The 27154-nt window shown below is 45.3% G+C and overlaps 1 protein-coding gene and 1 pseudogene across 1 annotated transcript in view; one reads left to right on the top strand and one right to left on the bottom strand.

The window, feature by feature from the left end:
* The window catches only part of ZC3H12B (zinc finger CCCH-type containing 12B), a 547765-nt gene that overhangs the window by 486978 nt on the left and 33633 nt on the right, over positions 1-27154 (top strand). The window lies entirely within an intron of this gene.
* On the bottom strand, positions 11192-12949 carry LOC100359167 (zinc finger and BTB domain-containing protein 18 pseudogene; annotated as a pseudogene).

Here is a 27154-nt window from a genome sequence, read left to right on the forward strand (position 1 = left end):
CCAGCCGCAAGGGTTCAGTCTCAAGGTTCCGCAAGTCTCCTGGTTGCCAACGGATTTCTGTCCCCGGAGTTTCTAGGGCCCGGTTTCAAGGTTCCGCAAATTTCCCGTTGGCCAACGGATTTCTGTTCCCGAACAGAAGGGGTGTGTCTAGACCGAAGGAAACATTATGAAGCGCCCCTTAGCGGGCGAAAGAGGACTCGTCGTCCGGCCGTACTTCATGGAAATATGCTTTAAGTTTATTTTTGTAATCACGAGTCCGGTAAAACGAGTCCAGCTATCCCGGTAAAACACCACGTACACTAGCACGACTACGGAGCGAACATATCTAGGGGTTGGCGGTTGGCCGGCGGTTAAGACTCCGCTTGGAAGGGCTACATCGTATATCGCAGTGCCTGGGTTCTAGCCCCGCGAGTTCCAACTTCCAGCTATAATGCTGCGTCCTGAGAGGCGGCATATTATGGTTTAAGTATCTGAGTCCCAGCCACCCTCGTGGGAGACACGAATGGAGTTCCTGGCTCCTGGCTTCCATCGGGTAGAGCCCCGGCTGTTCGGTGCATTTAGCAAGTAAACCAGCAGATGGACGATCTCTCTGTTTCTCTTTGAAAAAAATAAAAATTTGTAAAAAATCTAGAATAGCTAAAGTTGGCCTGAAAAATCTGCCGTCTTGGCAAATACCAATCGGTACCAGCCTGTTAAGCGGCGATATGAGGTATGAATGGGATAAGAGTTCTTGAGAATATACATGTCTGCATTCTTAATTTTGCCATTAACTATGTGTTCTTGGACAAGAGTCTGCCCCTCTCTGAGTATCAGTTTCTTCATCTGAAGGATTTAGATTGGTCGCTAGGTTTTCTTCCATCACTGAAAATTGTACGATTTTACTCTACCAGAATTTCACTGTTAGTTTCAACATCCACAAAGGTGTACTTGTTTCTTTCTGAATAATTCCCTGAGAGTTTGGAGTTCTGGGGGAAAGCAATATTATGGAACTTCTTCTGGTTTTACAGGCTGACGAAAATGGATTTAGGATTGCCCTAATCCTTCCCGCAAAAATTATTTTCTGATTTAACACTTGAGACAGACCTGCTGATAACAATCTTAACAGTATTGCTGTGAGTGGTTTTTGTTTCTTTTTTAATCTTTACTGCAACAAATCCCAATTTATCCTCTATATGTACTTCTTTCTCCAGCCACGTTCTCCTAAGATATAGTCTGCCTATTGTTCTTAGAAGCTTCCATGTCCATAATGTTAGCTCTACCTACAACACTCCTTTCTTCCCACTGCTCATCTTTAAAATTCTGGATCTTCTGTCAAATCTAGTTTCCCCAAGCAGGGTAAATCTGGCCCTTCTCTGAATCCACACAACACTTTTTACATCCCTGTATTGGAGGAAAAGAGACAAAGAAACTCTTACTGAACATCTACTATCAGCCAAGACTTACCCTAAGTGCTTGACAACATTAAACTTTATCTGAACCCTGGGCTCCAGAAAAGCATCTACAGTTAGGAAATCTTTCTTTCTTTCTTTCTTTCTTTCTTTCTTTCTTTCTTTCTTTCTTTCTTTCATTTGAGAGGTATAGTTACAGAGAGTGAGAGAGAGAGACAGAAAGAAAGGTCTTCCCTCCGTTGGTTCACCCCTCAAATGGCCACTACGGCCGGCACTGTGCCGATCCGAAGCCAGGAGCCAGGTGCTTCTTCCTGGTCTCCCATGTGGGTGCAGGGACCCAAGCACTTGGGCCATCCTCCACTGCCTTCCCGGGCCACAGCAGAGAGCTGGACTGGAAGCAGAGCAACCGGGACTAGAGCCAAGTGCCCATATGGGATGCTGGTACCACAGGCAGAGGATTAACCAAGTGAACCATGGCAATGGCTCTGGAAATCTTAATTGCAAAGGACCACACTGTCCTGGCAAGTACCCCAAGATAAAACCCTTCCACAAGGTGACTCCCATAAAGACTCATGGATGACTCCATTCTTTACCTGCTTCTAAAAAACCCTAAGTTTCTATTCTTCTCTTTGAGTGTTCTCCCTATGACAATAGCCTGAATAAAATGGTTTCCTTGATTGCCTGGTGCATTTGCTTTTCTATTAAGTTGGCTTTGTTTTCATTAGTTCACAGATAAAAATGAAGTTCCACCAAGAAAGGAGGGAAACGTGATTCGTTTATAGCTCTTTGTAGCTCTGAAGCCTAGCATTACTCCACAACCCTCAGACACAGGGTTATGATCTACCTGTTTACAAGACTGCTTCAGAAATGAAAGCTTCAAGAGCCGGAGCCCCAGTTACCTTTAATCCTTGTTTGCTGAATTAATTCCTGAGTGAACTACATCAATTCCCAGTAAGGTAGTGTTGCAGTGTTTCTCAAACTTTCTTTCCAATAGAAAAAAAAAAAGCCTCTTTTAGGTAAATAGGAAAGCAAAACAAAATCAAAACTATATTGAAAATTGAAGTGTTGGTCCAAAGGACAGTGGCCTGTCCAAAAGACTGCGCCCTCTGAGGAACTGCAGGCCTGTGAAGGACGGAGAGGGAATTTATGTCCCTTCCAGAACCTCCGGCCTTCCAAAGCCCTAAAGTGGCAGAACTTCCTCAAAGACACAGATAACCCACTTGAGAACAAATGCACCTCAGAACCAGGTACTGGGAGGTTATAACCAGAAAACACATCTCAAATTAACTGCTCTGGTATGAATGTTTGGCTAGCAGTTAATACACTAGATTAGGATTCCCTCATCCCATTTCTGAGCGCCTGGGTCTGAGTCCCAGCTCTGCCCATTCCAGCTCCCTGCTAATGCACACCCTGCAAAGCAACAGGTAATGGTCCAAGTGGTAGGGTCCCTGCTACCCATGTAGGAGACTTGCACTGGGTTCCAAGGTCCTGGCCTCTGCCTGACCCAGTCCTTATTTTTTAAAAGAGATTTATTTATTTATTTGAAAGGCAGAGTTACAGAGGTAGCAATAGAGAGAGAGAGAGAGAGAGAGAGATCTTCCATCCGCTGGCTCACTCCCCAGATGGCTGCAATGACCAGAACTGTGCCAATCAGAAGCCAAGAGCCAGAAGCTTCTTCTGGGCCTCCCATGCAGGTACAGGGGCCCAAGGACTTGGACCATCTTCTACTGCTTTCCCAGGGACTTGAACTGGCACCCATATGGGATGCCAGCACTGCAGGCGAAGGCCCTACCCACTACACAACAGTGCCAGCCCCATCCCAGTCCTTGCCATTGTGGCATTTGAAGAATAAGCCAGCAGGTGGAAGTATTCTCTTCTCTCTGGAGTGTGTGTGTGTGTGTGTGTGTGTGTATCTGTTTCTGCCTGTGGGGGATAAAAACAGCAATAAAAAATTTTTAACTGCCTAATTAGATCATAGACTCCTTTCTAGAATCATACTATTCATCTAATGAGGGGGGGCCCCAGAAGTCATCTTATCCAGTCCCCTGCCTAAGTACATTGTATATCAATGAAATGGGAACCTATGCCTTCTTGGCATAGCTTTAGATGCTAGTAATTATTTTTCTTTTTGTGATAAGTAGAGTTAGCCAGTGAGAGAGAGAGAGAGACAGAGAGAAAGGTCTTCCGTTGGTTCACCCCCTAAATGGCTGCTAAGGCCAGCGCGCTGCGCCAATCCGAAGCCAGAAGCCAGGCGCTTCCTCCCAGTCTCCCACGCGGGCGCAAGAGCCCAAGCACCCGGGCCATCCTCCACTGCCCTCCCGGGCCACAGCAGAGAGCTGGACTGGAAGAGGAGCAACTGGGACAGAATCCGGCACCCCAACCGGGACCAGAACTCGGGGTACTGGTGCCACAGGCAGAGGATTAGCCAAGTGAGCTGCGGAGCCGGCCAATGCTAGTAATTATTACAGTAGGGAGTTGTTGGTGTGTAGCCTCCATCTTTCATGCAGCAGTAGCCACATGGCTTCTTTCAGCTCTCTCCTGAAATGGCAAACAGCATCATACATTAAAAGGTCCCATTCAACCACTTAATCTGCATAAGGAGCACCTATACTCCAGTACTCAGATTATGTGTTCTTTTCTAACAAAGCTGGAAGCTTTTTCTCCTAGCATGAAGTGTGTAAGCTAGAAATAATATTTTAGGGATCTATCAGCATCTTTTTAAGGCCCAACTTTTAAAACATTTGTGGATTCAGGGTCCAGCATTGTGGTATAATGGGTTAATCTGCCGCCTGCAACACTGGCATCCAATATGGGCACTGGTTTGAGTCCTGGCTGCCCTGCCTTCGATCCTGCTTCCTACTGGTGTGCCTCAGAAATCAGTAGAAGATGGTTCAGGTCTTTGGGATCCTGCACACACATGTGAGACCCGGATGAAGCTCTTGGCCCCTGGCTTGGCCCAGCCCAGCCCTGGCTGTTGCAGCCGTTTGGGGAGTAAACCAGCAGATGGGGGATCTCTTCTCTCTCTCTCTCTCTCTCTCTCTCTCTCTCTCAACTCTTTCAAGAAAATAAATACATCTTTTAAAAAAATGTGGATTCAAACTCATTGTAAGAAATGTATCTGACTTCATGCCTCGTTTAACTCACACACATAAACAAAGTCCCACAAAACAATACTTAACCATTACTAAATGCAGTTCAACTTGGTTTACTTCATTTCAGTTCTTGAAAAATGTTGAACATCACTGTCATATAAGGGGGTCATAAACATGTACCAGCCACCAGTGCCTGAAAATCAAAAACTATCCTCATATTCAGCCTGGCCACCAGAGGATAGCACTAAAACAATACCTTACTGTTCACATTAATAGGATTCTGTTATTCTGTCCTGATTAGCATAACTTTATTTTGGGGGGACCCCAGTGCCCATGCAAATACTATCATTGTTCATTACAGAAATATCTCAACAACACTTCAATGGAAAGCATCAACAGAGGGTTTGAAATTTCCCAGTGTTCTTTGAATTCCTAACCTTAAAATCCTTGTCTTGCTGTTTTCAACAATCCTGAACAACTGTATCACAATCCTTATTTACCTCTAATTAAGTCCCTACATTAAAAGACCCATCTGAAACCAAATATTCAATTCTCTAATTTACACCTTACCTTCCCCCCTCTCTGAAACACTAGGAAGCTTTACAGAGATGGTGCTCTCCTTTACCCCCAGTAAGCGAGAAATTCAGCTTTGATCAACAGCCTGTGTTACTGATGTCTAAGGAGCCAGCTTTTGATATATCAGAGGGTGCAGGGTTTGTTAGGGGGAAACTTACAAGCAAGCAGAGAAGTAGCAGGGTGCACACAGGCTCTGAAACTCTCCTTGTTCCATAGCATAGGCCAGTCACAGATGTTCTACAAGAATTAAGGTCGAAGTCCCCTCAAAGAGGGACCTGCCTGGATGGCAGGCAGACTGTGCCACTATGAGCACTCCAAGAGAACACAAGAGAGCTTCGCCTCCAGGATACCTAATTTCTCTAAGTAACAAAAAATGTAACAATGATCTCCCACGGTCAGGAACAATGTTAGGGACTGTGCATTCCAGGGCCAAGGTCTGAATGTGAGGGCCCTAGGAACAGCTTTGCCTGCCAGGAACAAGTTGACATCAGTCAAAGACATTATCTTTCCACAGCTGCTTTAGTTTGGTGCAGCCAACTAAACTCCTGAAAAGGGGAAACAAATGAGCCTCCAGAGCCATCAAGATTTTTTTCTTATCAGTTGTCCAAGAAGTGATTCCACAAATGACTATTGATTGCGACCTGAGGTTAAAACAAAACAAAACAAAACACTGTTCTCACTCCTGCAATACTAAGTTCATTATATTTATTGTGACCATGGTTTCATATATCCACATGTGTTAAAATTCATCAAATTTTACACTTTGTTTTTTTTTCTCTGTATAGCTGTGCAGTAAAATTCATTTAAAATTATTTAGGAAATTTTAAAGACAGACAAAAGAAGTTTTAACAATTACCAAAACATGACCAATCTTGTTGCATCTATACTTTTCATTTTCACCAGGCCCCTGATGAATTTTTCAATTTTAGTGAGTTAGAATTTTCCTAAAATATGCTGCATATATTTAAAATGTAAAATTTGATGAATTTTAACATATGTGGACTCAGGGGCCTGGTGAAAATGAAAAGTATAGATGCAACAAGATTGGTCATGTTTTGGTAATTGTTAAAACTCCTTTTGTCTGTCTTTAAAATTTCCTAAATAATTTTAAGTGAATTTTACTGCACAGCTATACAGAGAAAATAAAAACCAAACACCTGGGGCTGACATTTGATAAAGTGGAGCAGTTAAGATGCCTCTTGGAACACCTGCATTCCATATCTGAGTGCCAGATTCGAGTACCAGCTCTTCTGATTCCAGCTTACTGCTAATGCATATCCTGGGAGGCAGCAGGTTAGTAGCCTAAGTACTTGGGTCCCTACCACCCGCATGAGAGACTCAGATTGAGTTCCAGTTTCCTGACTTCAGTCTGGCCAAGCCCAGAGTATTGCAGGGATTTGGAGAGTGAACCAGAGTATGGAAGCTCTCTCTGTGTCCGCCTCTGCCTGCTTTTCAAGTTTTAAAAAATTAAATAAAAAATTTTTTAAAAAACCTGTTCTCCATACCTGCATAGTTATCACAAGGAGAGTAGAGAATGAAAGTAGCTCCAAAGCTCCAACAGACACAAGTTTCTTTAGAGCCCTCTGTTACTTTAGTGAAAAAAAATATTTTAAAAAAATATTTATTTATTTATTTATTTGAGAGGTAGAGCTACAGAGAGGCAGAGAGAGAGGTCTTTCATCCACTGGTTCACTCCCCAGATGGCCACAACAGCCAAAGCTGCGCTGATCTGAAGCCAGGAGCCAGGAGCTTCTTCCAGGTGTCCCACGTGGGTGCAGGGGCCCAAGGACTTGGGCCATCTTCTACTGCTTTCTCAGGCCACAGCAGAGAGCTGGATTGGAAGTGGAGCAGCCGGGACTTGAACCAGTGTCTATATGGGATTCTGGCACTGCAGGTGGTGGCTTTACCTGCTTCGCCACAGTTCCGGCCCTGAAAGAATTTCTTATTCTGAGAGCTAAGTGGTTTTCATGCCTTGAATACTTCATTGAAGAATACAAATTGGGGCCTGTGTTGTGGCGTAACCAGTTAAGATTTTGTCTGCAAATGTCGGCATCCTATATGGATGCCACTTCAAGTCCTGGCTACACTCCTTTTTTTTTTTAACTTTTATTTAATAAATATAAATTTCCAAAGTACAGCTTTTGGATTATAGTGGCTTTTTCCCCCTATAACCTCGCTCCCACCTGCAACCATCCCAGTTCCTGCACCCTCTCCCATCCCATTCACATGAATATTCATTTTCAATTATCTTTATATACAGAAGATCAATTTAGTAAATACTAAGTAAAGATTTCAACAGTTTGCACCCACACAGAAACAAAAAGTGTAAAGTACTGTTTGAGTACTAGTTATACCGTTAATTCACATAGTACAACACATTAAGGACAGAGATCCTACATGGGGAGTAAGTGCACAGTGACTCCTGTTGTTGACTTAACAAATTGACACTCTTGTTTATGGCATCAGTAATCTCCCTAGGCTCTTGTCATGAGTTGCCAAGGCTATGGAAGCCTTTTGAGTTCACCGACTCTGATCTTATTTAGACAAGGTCATAGTCAAAGTGGAAGTTCTCTGCTCCCTTCAGAGAAAGGTACCTTCTTCTTTGAGGGCCCGTCCTTTCCGCTGGGATCTCACTGACAGATCTTTCATGGGCTTTTTAGCCAGATCCGAATGCCATAAGGGCTGATTCTGAGGCCAGAGCTGGCTGCTAATGCGCCTGGGAAAGGAGCAGAAGGTGGCCCAAGTGCCTGGGCCTCTGCACCTGCACGGGGGACCCAGAGGAATCTACTGGCTCCTGGCTTCGGATCGGCACACCTCCTGCCATTGCAGCCATTTGGGGAGTGAACCACCAGATGGAAGATCTCTCTCTCTCTCTCTGTCTCTTCCTCTCTCTCTCTCTGTAACTCTGCCTTTCAAACAAATAAATAAATCTTTTAAAAAAATAAAAAGAACAAAGGAAGAATGTGAAACTAGGAAATGAAAAAAGCAATCACAATGACAACAAGAGAATCCAAAATAAAAGTCTGTGTTCTTACCAACATTGATTGCCTTCTCTAAATTAATAAAAATTATTTAAACAAGCTGGCGCCACGGCTCACTAGGCTAATCCTCCACCTAGCGGCGCCAGCACACCGGGTTCCAGTCCCGGTCGGGGCGCCGGATTCTGTCCCGGTTGCCCCTCTTCCAGGCCAGCTCTCTGCTGTGGCCAGGAGTGCAGTGGAGGATGGCCCAAGTGCTTGGGCCCTGCACCCCATGGGAGACCAGGAGAAGCACCTGGCTCCTGCCTTCGGATCAGCACAGTGCGCCAGCTGGAGCGTGCCAGCCGTGGCGGCCATTGGAGGGTGAACCAACGGCAAAGGAAGACCTTTCTCTCTGCCTCTCTCTCTCTCACTATCCACTCTGCCTGTCAAAAAAAATTATTTAAACATAAATTGTATTTTACAAATCCTAGAAACTGTTCAAGTAACTAAAGGTAATGTTCCAATGCCATTTTGACTGTTTGTTTGCTGTAAATGCCATTACAGGCAAATTAATACACATTTGACCAAATATTTCCCAAACAGTCCAGGAACACATTAGTGTTTTCCATTCAGTATCTTAAGCACAAAAATAGGCTATGTTTACAGTAGTTAAGGCCATCACATTTTAAACAAAAGCAATGTTTAAAAAATGAAAAACAGCATGCTACTCATACCTTACTTGTAAGTGCAAGAGTAAAAAAACAAACACTGTGCAAAATGCTTCTGCCCTGTGTGCTACAAACACACACTGGGCTGCAGCCTCTGCTGTTGTGATACACATAGTCTAATCCTTTACCCTGTGTAAGTCAAGGCAGCCCAGTTCATTCCACCTGGAGGTCTTTTCAGTGCATAGAACTTTTTTTTCAAGAGTTGGGGGGGGGGGGGGTTGGGAGGGAAGGAACAAGGGAAAAAAAGAAAAAAAGAGACAATGACCTATTGTCAATTTGTACAGTAGTTATTTTTTTTTACAGGCAGAGTGGATAGTGAGAGAGAGAGAGGCAGAGAGAAAGGTCTTCTTTTGCCATTGGTTCACCCTCCAATGGCTGCCACAGCCGGCGTGCTGCGGCTGGCGCACTGCGCTGATCCGATGGCAGGAGCCAGGTGCTTCTCCTGGTCTCCCATGGGGTGCAGGGCCCAAGCACTTGGGCCATCCTCCACTGCACTCCTGGCCACAGCAGAGAGCTGGCCTGGAAGAGGGGCAACCGGGACAGAATCCGGCGCCCCGACCGGGACTAGAACCCAGTGTGCTGGCGCCGCTAGGTGGAGGATTAGCCTATTGAGCCGCAGCACCGGCCTGTACAGTAGTTATTCTAAAACTACTCAACCCAGTAAATGTGTACACCTGCACTCTCTGAGCTGGCATGGGTTTTACGCAATTAGAAGTTTGTTATAAATGCACAGTACACATGCAAATCTTGAAGCCATTTGTAAACATTTATGTTTTCTTTGTTATGAAATGAAGTTATCAATTTCCAACCTAAGTTTTTATTCACCTTAACAGCTTCAACTTAAAGGAAGTGGGATAGTCAATTTAAATTATATAAAATAAAAATAAGAACAGTGCATTTACATTCTTCATAACACCATTTTTTTTCCAAGTGGTGCTATTTTTCTGAGGAAACTAAATAATTTTAAACTTGCTTATTAAAGTTACACAATGCAAACAAAGACAAAAATACAGTGAAACTCAAGCATTTCTGTAGCATTAATATTTACTTTTCAAGCCTCAACTAAGAGCATTAGCACAACCATCAAGTTCTATCACACCCCCAGTCCATATAATCAATTACAGTATATAAGAACAGTAATTCTGGGGCCAGTGCCGTGGCTCACTTGGCTAATCCTCCGCCTGTGGTGCCGGCATCCCATATGGTTGCCGGGTTCTAGTCCCGGTTGCTCCTCTTCCAGTCCAGCTCTCTGCTGTGGACCGGGAGTGCAGTGGAGGATGGCCCAAGTGCTTGGGCCCTGCACCCGCATGGGAGACCAGGAGGAAGTACCTGGCTCCTGGCTTTGGATCGGCTCAGCGCCGGCCGTAGCGGCTATTTGAGGGGTGAACCAATGGAAGGAAGACCTTTCTCTCTGTCTCTCTCTCTCTCTCTCTCTCTCTCTCTCACTGTCTATAACTCTGTCAAATAATAACAAAAAAAGAACAGTAATTCTTAAACACTCAGTTCATCACTGCTGAAGCTGCGATAACCTCATCATCTCCATCAAACCTTCACAAAGACAGTGTGTCTCAGTTTTCCCAGTGTACTTTCAGAATTTCTTTCACAGGGAACTGTCAGAAAATCAGAAGTTGCCACAGAAAGTTTAAAGTTAACTGCTTGTTTAAAAAAAGGGCCAGCGCTGTGGCATCATGATAAAGCCACTGCCTGGGGTGCCGGCATCTCATATGGGTGCTGGTTCGGGTCCCAGCTGCTCCACTTCCGATCTGGCTCTCTGCTATGATCTGGGAAAGCAGTGGAAGATGGCCCAAGTGCTTGGGCCTCTGCACCCACGTGGGAGACCTGGAAGAAGCTCCTGGCTCCTGGCTTTGGATCAGCCCAGCTCTAGCCATTGTGGCCATTTGGGGAGTGAATGAGCAAATGGAAGACCTTGTTCTCTGTCTCTTCCTCTCTCTGTCTGTAACTCTACCTTTCAAATAAATTTTTAAAAAATCTTAAAATAAAATAGATAATCCAAGGGCTGGTGTTGTGGTGCAGTGGGTAAAGCCACCGCCTGCAACACCAGCATCCCATATGGGCACTGGTTCTATTACCGGCTGCATCATCTTCAATCCAATGTCCATGACTGTAGGCAAACTCAGTGCTTTTTTTTTTCAAAGATTTTATTAATTTATTTGAGAGAGAGAGTTATAGACAGAGAGAGGGAGTAACAGAGTGAAAGGTCTTCCATCTGCTGGTTAACTCCCCAAATGACCACAACGACTGGAGCTGGGCTGATCCAAAGCCAGGAGCCAGGAGTTTCTTCCAGGTCTCCCACATGGGTGCAGGGCCCAAGCGCTTGGGCCATCTTCTACTGCTTTCCCAGGCCACAGCAGAGAGCTGGATCAGAGGAGTAGCAGCCAGGACTTGAACTGGCATCCATATTGGATGCTGGCATTGCAGGCGGAGGATTAACCTACTACTCCCAGCCCCAGCGCTTTGCTTTTAATGGACGAAGAGTTCATCATCTCACAGGGGAACTTGTGAATGTGTCTAGACAGGTCTCTCAACTGCACAAATCTATGCTCACAACACTTACAGGCGTGCACCGTGGTGTGGCGGCTCAGGTGTCCAAGTGCTGGAAGCTCTTGCATATGTAGGGCTTCTCCCCACACTGAGTCCTCTTGTGGCATTTGAGGGTGTACATGCAGGAGAAAGTCTTCCCACATGGCGAGCACATGTGTATATTGGCATCAGTGGCAGGCTTGCTGCGGATATCTTAGTCCTGCTCATGGAAGTGGGTGCTCAGGTGGATCAACAGGATGTGGGGACTGGGAAAGACTTTGTAACAAAGAGAGCCCAAGAAGATCTGGCCCCCGGAGCTCAGGATGTTTGAGACATAGGGGAGCATACTGCTTTCCATACCCCCTTCCACCTGTACTCGCTAGTTCTCTGGGGTCATTATTTCATGGTCGCTGGCTTTGTCCTCCCGATCCAGCTTCCGCAGGACCGAGTCTTTCCTCAGGGGAGCCAGATGGGTCGGCTCATACTGTACCCTGTTATTAGTGCTCACACTTTCTTTCATAGTGCTATGTTCCATGTCATAATCGTTAGTGCCAACATCACTCTCATCACAGGAAGCTTCTTTCTCTGCCTTCACCTGCACCAGGTTGCTTCTCAGTGCGTCCTGTGAAGGGAAATAGGAACTGTTCAGATTTTCAACTCCTGAAAGGTTGGACTTGACAGACAGGCCCAGCATACAGTCAACATCTGTCGAATCCCTCACGGAGGTGACAGATCTCTGGGACAAGTCTCTGACGAGCTGCAGGGCTGGCTTCTGTTTTTCCAGCTGCTATGGTATGTGGCTATGCCTCTCCGCCAGCCTGGGGGATGTCTGCTGAGTCTGAGGGCAATCGCATCTGCGTGTTTCCAGGCTCGGCTGCCAAGTTCCTTTTGCCGGGCAGGATGTTCAATTTTTCATCTTCCCCTTTCTCTTCATCACTGGGCACATTGCTTGCCGAATGGCTGCTGCCATCAGAGGGAGTCTCCACTTTGCCAAACCAACTTGAAGCATTTTCCTCCTTTTCGGTGCTGTCTGCCTCCGTGGTGTCTTTCTCTTTCAGCTGCTTTTTGCAGACTTTGACAATGTCATCCACGTGGAGGTAACTGGCAGCTGCAAGCACATCTTCAGTGGGCAAGTCTTTGAACAGAAGTTAACAGCCCTGTAATCCACTGTTAAAGAACAGGGTTTTTTTCCCCCATATTATTTGTTGAACTCTTTACTTAGTATAGAGTTAATCTTATATGTGTAAAGTTAGTTCGAAGTGGGTCTTAGTAAAAAATAAGAATGGGAATAGGAGAGGGGGGAGGAAGAAGGGTGAGAATGTGGGTGGGAGGTGGGTAGGGTGGGAAGAATCACTGTGCTCCTAAATTTGTATATATGAAATGCATGAAGTCTGTATACCTTAAGTAAAAGGTTTCTGGGGAAAAATAAATAAAAATTAAAACAAGAAAGTGGGGGCTGTAACAGTGTTGCTGTTCAGAGGAACAGTGCATCTTTTGTCCAGCTGGTCCTTGTAAACGTGGTAGAAATACATGCTGCATGAACAGCTGGGCGTGCTTGGAACTGGGCATCTCCCACCAGAATAGTGCTGTCACAAAGAAAACCCTGGTGCCTCTTGCTGGCTCAGACACTGCAGCCAATGTCTACTGTGGTCTGGAAACTGCATACTGTCTTCATAACCATTTGTCAAAGCTGATCCTGTGGTTGTGCACGCCACCAGCATACCCTGGCCTCCTGGGTCCTTCCAGTGCTTGCTGATGCCGCCGTGGCTGTGATTCACGTGGCGGTGGAGTTTCCACGTCTTCCACAGTCTAGATGGCATGTTGGCTGCTGAGAGGAAAGAGCATTAACTATATACATTTGACTACATAAATATTGGGGGCATTTTGGGTTTTTTAAAATAAGATTTATTTATTATTTATTTGAAATGCAGAGTTACAGAGAGGCACAAGCAGAGAGAGAGAGAGAGAGAGAGAGAGAGAGAGAGGTCTTTCATCCCCTGGTTCACTACCCAAATGGCCGCAATGGCTAGAGCTGGGTAGATCCAAAGCCAGGAACCATAGCTTCTTCTGAGTCTCTTCTGGGACTTCTGGGACTTGGGCCATCCTCTACTTCCTTCCCATAGCATAACAGAGAGCTGGGAAAAAAGTGAAGCAGCTGGAAGTTGAACTGGAACTCATATGGGATGCCTGCGCTGCAGGCCAGGGCTTTAACCCGCTGTGCTACAGTGCCAGACCCTATTGGGGACATTTTGAACAGTCTTTTTGTTGGAACCCTCTTTTCCATCATTCCCATAATCCATGTTGATATGCAATAATATAGCTGTCCACGCACATAACCAAATATTCCTATGCGTGGTTGCTTATATTTTTTTTCCAAAAATGGGGTCATATCATACAGACTTTCATATATGTTACATTCAATAATATCTCATTGGAAAGCTTTCAAGTCATCTTGGCAGTGCTCTAATTCTTTCCTTTAATGCTTGCATAATATTCCCCAGGGATAATGCACTGTAATGTATTCAACCATTCCCATTATTGAGTACTTGCTTTGTTACCAATGTTTTTGCCACAAAGAATCAAGATACAATAATATCCTTGTTCAGATGCTCTGGAGAGATAGTATTGCACTACATAACACTGCTATACCTGGTGGCTCTGCTAGGAAGGTTAAACAGACTCTTCAAAAAAAATAAAAAAAGTCCTCCTCCAGTTCAAATCCCTGCTGCTCCACTTCCGATCCAGCTCTCTGCTGTGGCCTGGGAAAGCAGTAGAGGATGGCCCAAGTGCTTGGGCCCCTGCACCCGCATGGGAGACTTGGAAGAAGCTCCTGGCTCCTACCTTCGAATCAGCACAGCTCCAGCCTTTGCGGCCAGTTGGGAAGTGAACCAGCGGATGGAAGACCTCTCTCTCTTTCTCTGCCTCTCCTTCTCTCTCTGTGTAACTCTGACTTGAAAATAAATAAATAAATCTTTTTTTTAAGAAAAGCCCTGCTTTGTACTGTTTTCTGAGTTCATGGTGTAAATACTCTTGCCATGGCTTATTCGAGCTACCAGGGTGAAATCACTGAATGCAGAGCTGAGCAGAGATGCTCCAGCCTGTAGGAGTCAGCAGCAGAACAACAATTTGAGGGCTTGGAAGACATGTGCTATTTTGTTCTTGGTCTTTATTTGTTAATTTATTCTGGTGGTGGAAAGAGGAACAGCATTTTGCTGGCAAGTCTGCACTGCACGACTTCACACAGCACTGTTCACATCTATGTGAAGGTCACTACTTCCTGTTTCCTCTCAAATGATACCAGTTTACCTCCTTGAAAGGCTAACCTAAGTGTCAGGGAAGAAATTCTCAAATGTTAGCATGCATCAGAATCGCAATGTGATGCTTGTTAAAACCCAGATTGCTGAACCTTCTCTTCAGCGCCCTTGATTTTGAAGGCCTGGGTTGGGGCCCAATATTTTGCATTTCTAGGAAGTTCCCAAGTCATGGTTATGTGTTTGACCTATAGATCATCCCTCAAGAACCACTGGTATAGTGTAAACTAGATGTTTTATCTGTGCGCAGGAAATACATGGCTAGAACATTTGATAAGACAGCTTACTAGCTTAGGGAAGGGGAGCTCAAGGTACGGTGGCATCCCAAACTCAGATGCCTATCAAGGCCTGGTAGGTAACACAAGTATGAATGGTGGCTAGCTCTGATTTAAAACATGTTATATTTGGTATTAATTACTATGTTTTGGAGTTTAGGAGCACCCCCTCACCAACTTCATCCAGGTTCTAAACTTAAAGGAAGGGACAAAAGCCTTGGAGGAGTGGGAATTAAGCAATGAGGCTGGAGAGAGGGGATTAAGACAAGAAGGGTGTCTGCAGCTCAGGACCACAAGGAAAGAGATGTCAAAAGGGGGAAAGGAAGGACCTATAAATCCCTTCCCTTGTAATACTTATCCAATCCCTCAGGATCCTCAAATTCCAAGGCATTTGGGAGAGCCTGCTGGGTTTTAAGGGCACGTAGGTAGGAGAAAGTTGGGTTGGCCCACGTCCAGCGCTTACTTCATCAACATAATATGGAATGGCCTATTTGGCAGGGAAGACCCAGATTCCAGAGAATGCAGTACCGTGAGTTCTGCAATAGGTGGCAGTACATGCAAGTTCCCATCTCTCTTCCCCCCTCAAGACTGTGAGGCAGACCATTTTTCCGACTTCTTTTTCTCCATCTGTAAAATGAGAGCTTTGGGCTAGATTACATGCACAGGGAACCTCTATAAGATCTTCAGTGCTTTGGAATTAAGGTCTCAAGACATTCTATGGATGGCAGAAACTGGAAGGATGGACTCTCTGGTCCTCTATGCCAAGTGTGTGTGTGCGGCAGGAGGGGAGGAGTAGACAGGAGTGGCCTAGTACAGAGTTAAAATGGCTTGAGAAACTGGAAGTCTGACTTTTTTTCATTTTATCTGACTTTCGGAGGTTCCATCTTTTTCTCTCTAATATTTAATCATGCCAGAAATACAGATAAGCTAAATGGGGTGACAAACATTAATGAGGAATATTACAACATTATGAGGACAGAACTGGATCCAGAGTCAACCAGCTTGCATTTGAACCCTATCTTGGAGGTTGGCATTTGGTGCAGAGGTTAAGACAACGTCACTTGGGATGCCCTCACTCCATATCAGAGTGCCTGGCTTTGAATCTTGGCTTTGCTTCCAACACAGATTCCTGCTAATGCCCACCCTGGGAAGGTGCTCAAGTCCTTGGGCATCTGCCACCCACACGGGACACCAGAATAGAGTTCCAGGCTCCTGACTTCTGCCTGGCCCAGCCCTGACCATTGTGGCCATTTGAGGAGTGAAGCAAGAGATGGAAGATTCTCTCTCTCTCTCTCTCTCTCTCTCTCTCTCCATCTTGACCACTTTCCAGCCCTTTGACCTTACACTAGTTCCACCTCTTCCAGGCTTAGAGTCTTCAGTTGTAACATCTATTGGGTTAATACTAACCACTACACCAGGGTCTCTCAACCTCTTCATATTGATAGTTTTTTTTCCCATATAATTCATTACTGGAGTTGTTCTTTGTGTTGTAGAATCTTCAGTAGAATCCTTGGCCCTTATCCACTGATGTCAGTTGTAGCAACTTCCCCGACACCTACCCCCAGTTTGTGACAGCAAAAAATTTCTCCAGACATTAACAGATATCCCCCAGGGCAAAGAACACCCCTGGTTGAGAACCACTACCCTAGACCACAGAGTGAGGGACAGGAAAAAATATCAAAATTGCTTTGCTTTGTTGGACCCATATGTCTTTATTGTCTAAATATTCAGCATTTTATTAGATAAATGCAGAAGCAGATTGGTTTCTGAGTCAAACACACGAGGGCATGAGATGGCTGGATTATGCCTTCATTTGGAGATTTGAGAAGAGATGGCTGAAAATAGTGACCAACTATCCCAGTTTGCCAGGTATGAGGGGATTTCTCATGGTGTGAGATTTTAGTGCTAAAACTAGGAAAGTCCTAGGCAAGTCAAAATATCACTCTAATCAAAAAAAGGCATCAGGGGCCAGTGCTGCGGCATAGTGGGTAAAGCCACAGCCTGCAGTGCTGGCATCCCATATGGGCACCAGTTCAGGTCCTGGCTGCTCCATTTCTGATCCAGCTCTCTGCTATGGCCTGGGAAGGCAATGGAAGATGGCCCAAGTCCTTGGGCCCCTGCACCCACATGACAGATCCAGAAGAAGCTCCTGGCTCCTGGATTTGGATTAGCTCAGCTCCAGACATTGTGGCCAGTTGGAGAGTGAACCAGTGGATGGAAGACCTCCCCCCATCCCCAGCCGCCTCTGCATCTCTGTAGCTCTACCTTTCAAATAAATAAATCTTAAACAAAAAAAGGTATCACCAGTGTATATTGCTTGACAAGCATTATGTTGGACATTTTATACCTATTTTTAAATCCTGGCAATAAGACTGTGACAAAAGTAATACCCTGGGGCTGGCACTGTGGCATAGTGGGTAAAGCTGCTGCCTGCAGTGCTGGCATTCCATATGAGCGCCAGTTCGAGTTCTGGCTGCTCCACTTCTGATCCAGCTCTCTGCTATGGCCTGGGAAAGCAGTGGGAGATGGCCCAAGTCCTTGGGCCCCTACACCCATGTGGGAGACCTGGAAGAAGCTCCTGGCTCCTGACTTTGGCCTGGCCCATCCCAGTCATTGCAGCCATTTGGGGAGTGAACCAGTGGATGGAGGACCTCTCTCTTTCTCTCTGCCTCTGCTTCTCTGTAACTCTACTTTTCAAATAAATAAATACATACTTTAAAAAATACTGCCCTTATTTTCTTGGAGAAGCAACTAAGACTCAGTGCAGTAGGGTAGTCTGACCATAATCAGAGGCATCTGGGCAAGTCCACTCTAAGGAGATAGGATGGTTTCAGGTCTTCCAAAAACTCAGTGGGTTGGCCAAGACTTCCTTTCATCCCAACCTGAGATCTTCCTTTGCCTGTGTCCTTAGCCCAAGACATAGAGGAGGCCTCTCAGAATGCAGTCAGTGACTTGCTGGTGATAGTATGAATGCACAATTCTGAGCATATCATGCCCTAAACCTTCAACATGCAGTAAGGTGGAGTGGGCCTCCTTGAAGTGTCAGCAAAATTATCTACAAAGGTTAAGAGGTGGTCATAAGGCAAGGGGAAGCCCAAGAAAGATGCAGCTCTGCAAAACTGTCTTAATTCCTTCCCGTCCATTACCCCTTAAGTAAGAGGAAAATGGGTGGGAGAGGTGACTGGGATGTCTCAGAGCAAGAAAGAGACACAAATCCCCCATGATCTGAAGCTTACATTTTCTCAGCATACCAGCAGATTTCAGGAGTCTTCAACATCTCACCCCAGTCCTTACTCATCTCACCCCAGTCCTTACCAAAAAGGAATGTTTTGCCCCTAAAAAGCTTGGTCCAAATGCCTGGCATCATAAGCGAAGTTGCCTTTCCCATGATGAGGAACATTGTTTTGGGAAATCTGGGGTTTTCTCTGCCAACTAGGAAAAATGTACTATCTTTACTTCTGCTCTCCTCTTTGCCTGCATTTTAGTGTCTTAAACAGCTATCCTTGCTCTAGCCTTAACAACTTGAAAACAAACTTGAATTTGCTCCTAGTGCCAACAGTGGAACCTGAGCTGTTCATTTCTTTCCCATGAGTATCTTTGATCAAAAGCCAGGATTTGTTAATGTTGTTGTTTGCCTAACAGGAACTACCCACTCTTGTTTACCTGTTCTCTAAGTCCAAGGCTGCTGGAGAACAATGCTCTTTGATGTCCTTCCTCCCACTCCTACTCCCTGGTATTGGGTCAGCTGGAGAGACAGAGAGACTTCAGAAGGGGTTGTAAGGAGGCACACTCACAGGGATCCATTCTTATGCTTCAACTGCTAATGCAAACTGTCCAAGACATGTGTATTGTTGGAGCTGGAAGGATCTTTAGAAGAGTAGTAGGTTTAGCTCTCAGCTGAGAAAAAAAGGAAAAGCAGTGATGGCCAGAAAGGGCAAAGGTCTAGCCCAGGATTGTTCAGAGTTGGGGATTGAGACTGGCACTAGAACCCATGGACTGCCAGAATCTAAATTGTTATGCAAGCGACTTATTATTTTCTGCTGCAGAGGAGGGGATTGAAAGTTCTAGCCAGGAGTCTGGCTACTTGATACCTCGAGCTGATCCTCTGCTCCTTGGAAAGATCAGTGTTCCCACTCAAGTGTCCAACCCAGTCAGACAGCCTTGGAGTGGGGAGGGAGGAGGCTGGAGACATCCTCAGAGGGATTGGTGACAGTTGTTTCCATGGGTCGTGCCACCAAGTGTGATCCTGGATGTAACTCACTTGCCTAGTTTGGCATAATTAAGTTTAAAAATTGACTTTTCAGGGTCAGCATTATGGTGCAGTAGGTTAAGCTGCGACCTGTGATACAGCATCCCATATTGGAACACCAGTTCAAGTCCTGGTTGCTCAGCTTCCAATCCAGCTCCCTGATGATGTTCCTGGGAAAGTAGCAAAAGATGGCACAGTGCTTGAGCCCCTGCCACCCACATGGGAGCCCTGGCCATTATGGCCATCTGGGCAGTGAACCAGTGGATGGAAGATCTCTCTCTCTCTCTCTCGCTGTCTCTCTCTTTCTGTAACTCTGACTTTCAAATAAATAAATAAATCTTTAAAAAGAAAGAAAGGAGCACTAAGCTGCTACCTGCAATGCCAGCATCCTATGTGGGAGTGCTAGTTGGAGTCCCAACTGCACTGCTTCCAATCCAGCTCCCTGCTAATATGACTGGGAAAGTAGTGGAATATGGCCTAAGTACTTGAGTCCCTGCCACTCTTGTGGGAGATAAGGATGGAATTCAGGGTTTCTGGCTTTGGCCTGGCCCAGCCCTGACTGTTGCCATCATTTGGAGAGTGCAACAGTGGATGGAAGATCTCTCTTTCTTTCTCTCTCTCTCTTTCTCTGTCATTCCACCTTTCAAATAAATGAAACAATTGTTTTATAAAAGATTCTTTTCCAAAAAGATAAAATCGTGATTCCCTCACAGATATAAAATGAACATAAAAAAAAACCTGACTTTTCTCCACTTAAGTTGTTTTTACTTCTATAAATCTTTCTTAAACTACTGCCACAAGCCAACAAGATTCAGCATGTGTTAAGACTAAGGGTTCAAGCAGCTTCTCTACTTTGTCTGTTTGTTTCCTGGACATATGGATTGTGATTTTAGGCACATACTGACAATATGTTGTCTTTTGTGAAATATTTTTGTTAGTTTACATGAAAGAATGAAATAGCAAGCAGGAACTTCAGAGATTCATCGATGAGGATTCAAGCCCCAGTTTGAACTTAGGGAATACCCCCAAACTGCAAACTGGTTGGAGGAATTGCTATAAAAGCCCCCTTCCTGGGTCTTCTTGCCGGACCAGCAGGAAGCCAATCACTGACACCAGAGTGGTGGAAGAGAATAGGAGTTTACTTCCAACTTGCAGAACAAGAAGTCAGTCAGCTATCACTCAGTTCCTGAACTCTTAGTGGGATTAAGCACAGTGCATTTTACAGATTAAAAATCAGTGCCTCTGGCTGGTCCACGGTGTGAGTAGCTTTCTTTTGATTGGTCAGTGATGGGGGCCAGTGCATTTCTTTTAGACTGGCAGAGGTGAGCTCAGGTCTACCTAGAGTTTTTAGGTAAATTAGGTGTTACTTTGTTCAATGCCAAAGTCACAAAATAGATGCTAGCATTGAGATGTTAACTATGAGGACAATCTGAGGCCTTGTGATTCAGGGTCTTGGCTTGCTTCTTCCTTATGTCACTACTTAAATTTGATGAGTTAATCTTTAGAGAGGAGCAGAAAGTTGAGGGAGAACTATTGGGGTCTGATAAAGTCTACATAAAAAGGCATTGTCATAGGGGCTCAGCTTCAAACTAGCTGGAGTAGCCTGGATGAGTTAATCTTTCTGAGCTGGATTTCTCTAATTGTAAAATAGTGTCATGATACCACTTCAGGGAGGATTATATGAGGTATTGTGGGAAAAGTGCTTGGCATTTATGTGTCTAGCACATGCACTGAATTTGTGCTCAGTGAATACAGCCTATTAGCAGCATTGTAATATTCTTGCGGTATTCCACCAAGAGCACTGAGACCTCTCTGTGTGCTGCTGCCACGGTCCTGGGAAGCAGTATACTATCCCTGTAAGCCTTGTCGCAGGTCTCCAACCCCTTCCCCTTCTGTTCTCCAAAATCTATGGTGCAACACCTGCCTTGTCCACGTTCCATATGAGCTGTTCCACTTCCAATCCAGCTGCCTGTAAATACACTGGGAAAGCAGCGGAAGATGGCCCAAGTGCTTGGGCTACTGCCACCCATGTGGAACTCAGATGAAGCTCTTGGTTCCTTGGCCCAGCCCTAGCTGATGCCGTCATTTGGGGAGTGAACCAGCAGATGAAAGATTCTCTCTCTCTCTCTCTCTCTGTAACTTTGCCTTTCAAATAAACAAATAAATCTTTTTAAAAAAGCAAAAACTATTACCCTTGCTTCCTGCTAGCCTGGGAACTTTGCTAATGTCACAAATCTATCTTTACCTCTGCCTTTTCGCATTGTTTTCTAACTATTTGTTTAAACATCACAGTGTCTATTTAACTAGATTTTAAGTCAGATCAGACTGTCTTAATACTTTCTGATCCCCCAAGAACCACATTATACCTAGGGCATACTAGGTGTTCAAGGAGTATTTGAATAAATTAACAAATGAGGATACCCCCAAATGCTAAAGAATTTGCACTCAGGTTCTTTCTGATTGTAAAAGGGTGTGTGTGTGTGTGTGTGTGTGTGTACATCACCATCTGCTTGTCCAAGACTGCAAACTTGGGAGTCCCAGATGTTTCAGATAAGAGGCTTGGTTCCTAAGTTTTTTGTTTTTGTTTTTGTTTTTTTTGACAGGCAGAATTAGACAGTGAGAGAGAGAGAGAGAGAGACAGAGAGAAAAGTCTTCTTTTTTCCGTTGGTTCACCCCCAAAATGGCTGCCACGGCCGGCGCGCTGCGGCTGGCGCACTGCACTGATCCGAAGCCAGGAGCCAGGAGCCAGGTGCTTCTCCTGGTCTCCCATGCAGGTGCAGGGCCCAAGCACTTGGGCCATCCTCCACTGCCTTCCTGGGCCACAGCAGAGAGCTGGACTGGAAGAGAAGCAACCGGGACACAACTGGCGCCCCAACTGGGACTAGAACCCCGGGGGTGCTGGCGCCGCAGGTGGAGGATTAGCCAAGTGAGCCGTGGTAACTGGCCCAGTTATTTTAAGAAGTCTAACTCCCACGCCCAGGATTCATATAATTTGAATTTGTTTTTCATTCCTTTTGTGTTCACTCAGAGTTCCATCTTTATTCTAGCACTTAATGTTAACCATGATCAATGTTAGAGTAAAGTCAGTTCTGTATTTCAATTACCACTTCAGAATGGCTACTCCTGGAGGGGTTGGAGCTGGCTTTGAAATATGACAGGTGTGGATTTCTTATGGGAATATGTATCTCAATTTTTGTATCCAAGTTCCTTCCCTCACAGAGATACACATTCAAAGCAGGGGCATAAATACAATGCACAAGTGGATGCAGGGTTTATTTAAAAGCAAGTCAAGACACATTCACACATGAATGTGGGCAACCCCACACAGAGAGATGCCCATCATGAGTGTACCAGAGTGTTGCCTATGAGGACAGGGTATGGGAGGAGGCCAGAGAAGGACCAACAAAAGCCAGAAGTAAAAAAGCAAATAAAAAAAGAGCAAAATGTGTAACAATTCATTTACTAGGTAGGGGATGGTACCTTACTTGAATACACAAATAGGGTGGACTTTGAGCAAGGTTTTTTGTGTGTGTGGCCTTCTGGAATTTTCATGGAACCTCCACATGGAACTTAACTTCCAAGTTGCCATAATGGCCTCTCTTCCTTCCAGGTTCCAAATCAGACACGGGTGCATCATGGAAAAGATGACATACTAGATTGACGGGTAAGCGGTGGAGTTACAATGCAGGGCTTGAAGCAGAAATTGTGAGAAAAATCTTCCTGCTCACCTATTCCTACCTAATCTTCCTGCTTATTTCACACATGTCAGATTGAAACTGTTCTGTCACTCATTTACTGGCTATATGACCTTCAACAAGTGACTTAACCTCTTAATACCAGTTTGCTATTTGCAAAATGATGAGATAATATCTCCCTTGTAGGGTTGTCACAATGATTAAATAAGATAATGCATGCAAAATGCCTAGCATAGTGCTAAGTAAATAGATATTCAACCAATTTTAGTTTATCATTTGACAAAAATAGCAACTATATTACAGGAAAAAATGTAGAAAAAAACCAAAAATTCCTAGTTGCACTATCTTAACATAATATCTGGCTTTGGTATCTTCAGGGTCCCTGTCCTATCTATCTCTATTGTCCCCTCAGTGGCTAGCTCAGTGTCTGGCACATAGTGTGTTCTATTCCAATTTCTTTGAAAGGCAATTTAAATCAATGGCAAACATATGGAGAGACAGTTTACCAAACGGTCCATGTCCACTGTCACATTGGTTGCCCAGAACAACTGTTTAAAGCTACTAGATTAAGTATTGTAATCCCTCCCATTTCAGTGAGGAAGAAGCTGAGACTTAACAGAGGTACAATTGATTCACGTGAGTCTACAAGGCAGTAAGTTAATGACAGAACAGGGCCTCTGGCCCAGGATTCTAAACTCCAAAGCCTGAGCTTTTGCCACTATCAGTCATTCCCTGGGCACAGTTGTCCCTGAAAAGCCTATTGCTATCACTGCTCTGAGGAGTGTAGTGTTCCCATAGAATCTGCTCAGCTTTGCCCTTTCTTTGCTCTTGGTGTGAGGTTAGATGGGCTAATAGGCCATTAGGTCAGGTACCTGTAGGAATGAGAAAAAGGGCAGGGTCCCTTTAAGAGTGGACAAAGTGCTTGCCTCCACTCAGAGGCTACCTGTAATAGCACTTAGCTTTTCACCGTTAGAATAGGTTAGTCTGAGTTTACCAATTCCCACCCCTCTGATGGATTTTTAGTTTTACCTGGAGGGCAGGCTAGACAGGATTACAAATTCCAGCTCTCTGGTGAGTTTTATCTTTGCCTCTGGTTATTATCCCAGCTCTCAGGTTGTTGCTCCAGGCTTGTTATTGTTATTCTGCAAGAACAACTCCCTAGTTGTCATTCTAACTCTCTGATTGGTTGTTAGCTGTTATTCTGTTCCTGCCCTGATTGGTTAAATTTAGACAGCCACTTTTTGCATAAAAGGAGTCAGTACCCATGGTTCAGGAGTCAGTACCCATGGTTCCTAGGGGCAAGTCCTCCCTTGGAGCCCCCTCCTAAGTGCTGCAGCAGAGGTTTTTCACTACAATAAATCTTGCTTTGTTCACTATGCCTATCCACATGGAAATTCTTCGATGTGAGACAAGGACTGTAACATTGGCCCCTGAGACTTGTGTTAGGGAGTAGGGATAAGCTGAGACAGGAAGGGCCTGGTGTCCATAGGGACAGAGGGAGAAAAGATGCACCCAGAGGACATTAAAACACTTCCAGTGGGGATGAAGGGAGGGTAATGCAGTTTAGGGAAGGTCAAACTGGTCCTGGGCCAACAATCACTGGAAGAAACTGTGCTCCCCCTGAAGTCCCTGTCTGGACAGTTAGGGAAGAGGTTGTAGGCCAATTCAAGTTATCTCCATCTCCTGCACCTGGGGCAGGCCTATGTTCCTGAGACAATCCTATTTCTGCTCTGCCCCAGTCTTTTTGTCAACTAGTTTGGTATTTCAACTCATACTCTGAACTAAAAGCCTTTTTAACTGTTCCCAGTGAGCTAAACTAAGGCTTAAAGTAAATTCACCCACCCATACATCAGCCCCAGAGTTGCAGGAAAAACATGAGTCCCAGTTGCTGTCCTGGGGTCAATGATGATTTATGAGACCAGACACAATGGTGAGAGTAGAATAAATGAAGTCTTATTTAAGTAAGAAAAAGAGTAGCTCCCAGTATGATTGGAGGAACTGGTAGAGAGACCATGCCGGCGCCGCGGCTCACTAGGCTAATCCTCCACCTTGCGGCACCGGCACACCGGGTTCTAGTCCCCGTCTGGGCGCCGGATTCTGTCCCGGTTGCCCCTCTTCCAGGCCAGCTCTCTGCTATGGCCCGGGAGTGCAGTGGAGGATGGCCCAAGTCCTTGGGCCCTGCACCCGTATGGGAGACCAGAAGAAGCACCTGGCTCCTGGCTTCGGACCAGCGCGATGCGCCGGCCGTAGCGTGCTGGCCGCGGCAGCCACTGGAGGGTGAACCAATGGCAAAAAGGAAGACCTTTCTCTCTGTCTCTCTCTCTCACTGTCCACTCTGCCTGTCAAAAAAAAAAAAAAGAAAAGAAAGAGAGACCAAGCCATTGAAGTCTTGCAGTCTAAGGGTAATTGTATGTCCTTAACACATTATCTCCAAGGAACAAAGGTGAACAAAGGTAGTGGTTACATATTAGTTACTGTGAAGGCCGGGGGCAGTATTAATGGAGCCCTTTCTAGCTTGTTTTTATGTAAACCTAGAGCTTCTGATGGAAACCAGAGATCTTGTCATGGTTAACAAGTATTTGTTCCAAGGGGCTTCCACCCTGTTGCTGGCAGGGAGCTGTGGGATGGCATTAGTCTGGCCTGCTTTTAGTCCCAAGCTCACTCACCAGTTTCCATTTGCATATTCCACTGTGGGAATTCTGCAGGAAAACTGGTGAGATGGGTCTGGGTTGGTGTCCTGGAGTTGAGGAAAATTTATGAGACCATATACAATGGTGAGAAGAGAAGTGAAGTTTTATTTGAGTAGGAAACAGAAAAGCTCCCAGCAAAGGGAGGTGCTGCTGAAGAGACAAATCTGCAGAGGTCTTGCAGCCTAGGGATATTTTTATATTTTTAACATGGCATCTGCAAAGAGCAAATGTAGTGGTTATACATTAGCTATTATGAAAGCAGGGACAGTTTTTAATGGAATTTCTTCTAACTTGTTTGTGTCAAAACCTAAATCTTATTGTCTGTTGCCAAATACTGCTACAACTGAACTTTCATCCTGTTTTGCTCAGTGTGTACGTGCTGGCAAGGAGCTATGGGATGGAGTTAGTTTGGCCTGCTTCTAGTCCCAGGCTCCCTCAGGAAGCTGCCCACACACTCTTGTAAGGCACTCCCCTAGCCTGCCTTGCTCACCAAGATCCAAGTGCATAGCTTTTTATCTAAGATTGATGAAATGTCCCTGGAGATGCTCATAGTGAAAACCAGGCTGGCAGAACTCCAGCAGGAGTCCCCAGATGTGGACCTAGCTCTATGGGAGTGTGGTTGGAAAAGCGCAGTGTGTTGAAGCAGGGGCGTGGGACTGGGATGGATATGCAAGGCCAGACACATCTGCTTCTGGCCTACAGGGAGTGCTTGCCTCCCTGGGCCTCAAATATCATCTGGGTTTAAAGAAAAGGATTCTCAGAATGCTCAAATTGGCCTTATCCCACCTCAGACCCAGAAACTTGTTCAGAGTTGGTTAAAGTCAGAGCTGGGATATGAATGCAAAGCCTGCAAAAATGGCTAGATGCTGCCTAGTACAGAACAGGAACTCATGTTCATCTCTGTTCTTCTTCCTAACTTAAAACAAAACAAAACAAAACATTTGTTTATTTGAATGGCAGGGTTGGGGGGGGGGGTGGAGAGAGATCTTCTATTTGCTGGTTCATTCCTCAAATGGCCATAACAGCCAGGGCTGGGCCAGGTGGAAGCCAGGAGCCAACAGTTTCATCTGGGTCACCCACGTGGGTGGCAGTGGACCAAGCACTTGGGAAACCGATCTGCTTATCAATATTTCCCATATCAATAAGGGTGTGGGCTCTTGCCACGAATTCAGAGAGTTCTGAACATTGGCTCAAATAGACCAGGTAGCATGGTAAGATTTTTAAGCTTTTTATTCAGTGAGAGAAATGCATAGGAGAGTGAGGGCTCTATCTAAGGGAGAAAGGGAAGTCCGGAAATTAAGTTGGGGCCATACTGAGCAGAGAGTAGGCCAGGAGCCACATGCAGCGAGCATTTGGTTATGAGCAGCCACAAGCAGCTTAGCACAGGTAGGAAGTGAAGGGAAGACAGAGAGCCTGGGAGCCCGAAGGCCATGCACCCCAAAGGCGCAGGGCAACAAGGGGATCCAGCAGGGCAGTGAGGCAGAATGAGGGAAGAGCCCACCTTGCTCCAGGCCTTTTATCCACTTCCAAAGGGGTGCGGTTAATTAATCTGATAGGCAGCTGGGCCTACAGGTGTGGTCAGGTAGGGGAATGAGATTTCACAGGGGCGGTGAAGGCATGGCCTTCCAGCTAACAAATCTAATCAATTT

Source organism: Oryctolagus cuniculus, chromosome X (genome assembly GCF_051225735.1).
Source record: "Oryctolagus cuniculus isolate XC-2025 breed Fujian yellow rabbit chromosome X, ASM5122573v1, whole genome shotgun sequence".
NCBI classification, from domain to species: Eukaryota; Metazoa; Chordata; class Mammalia; order Lagomorpha; family Leporidae; genus Oryctolagus; species Oryctolagus cuniculus.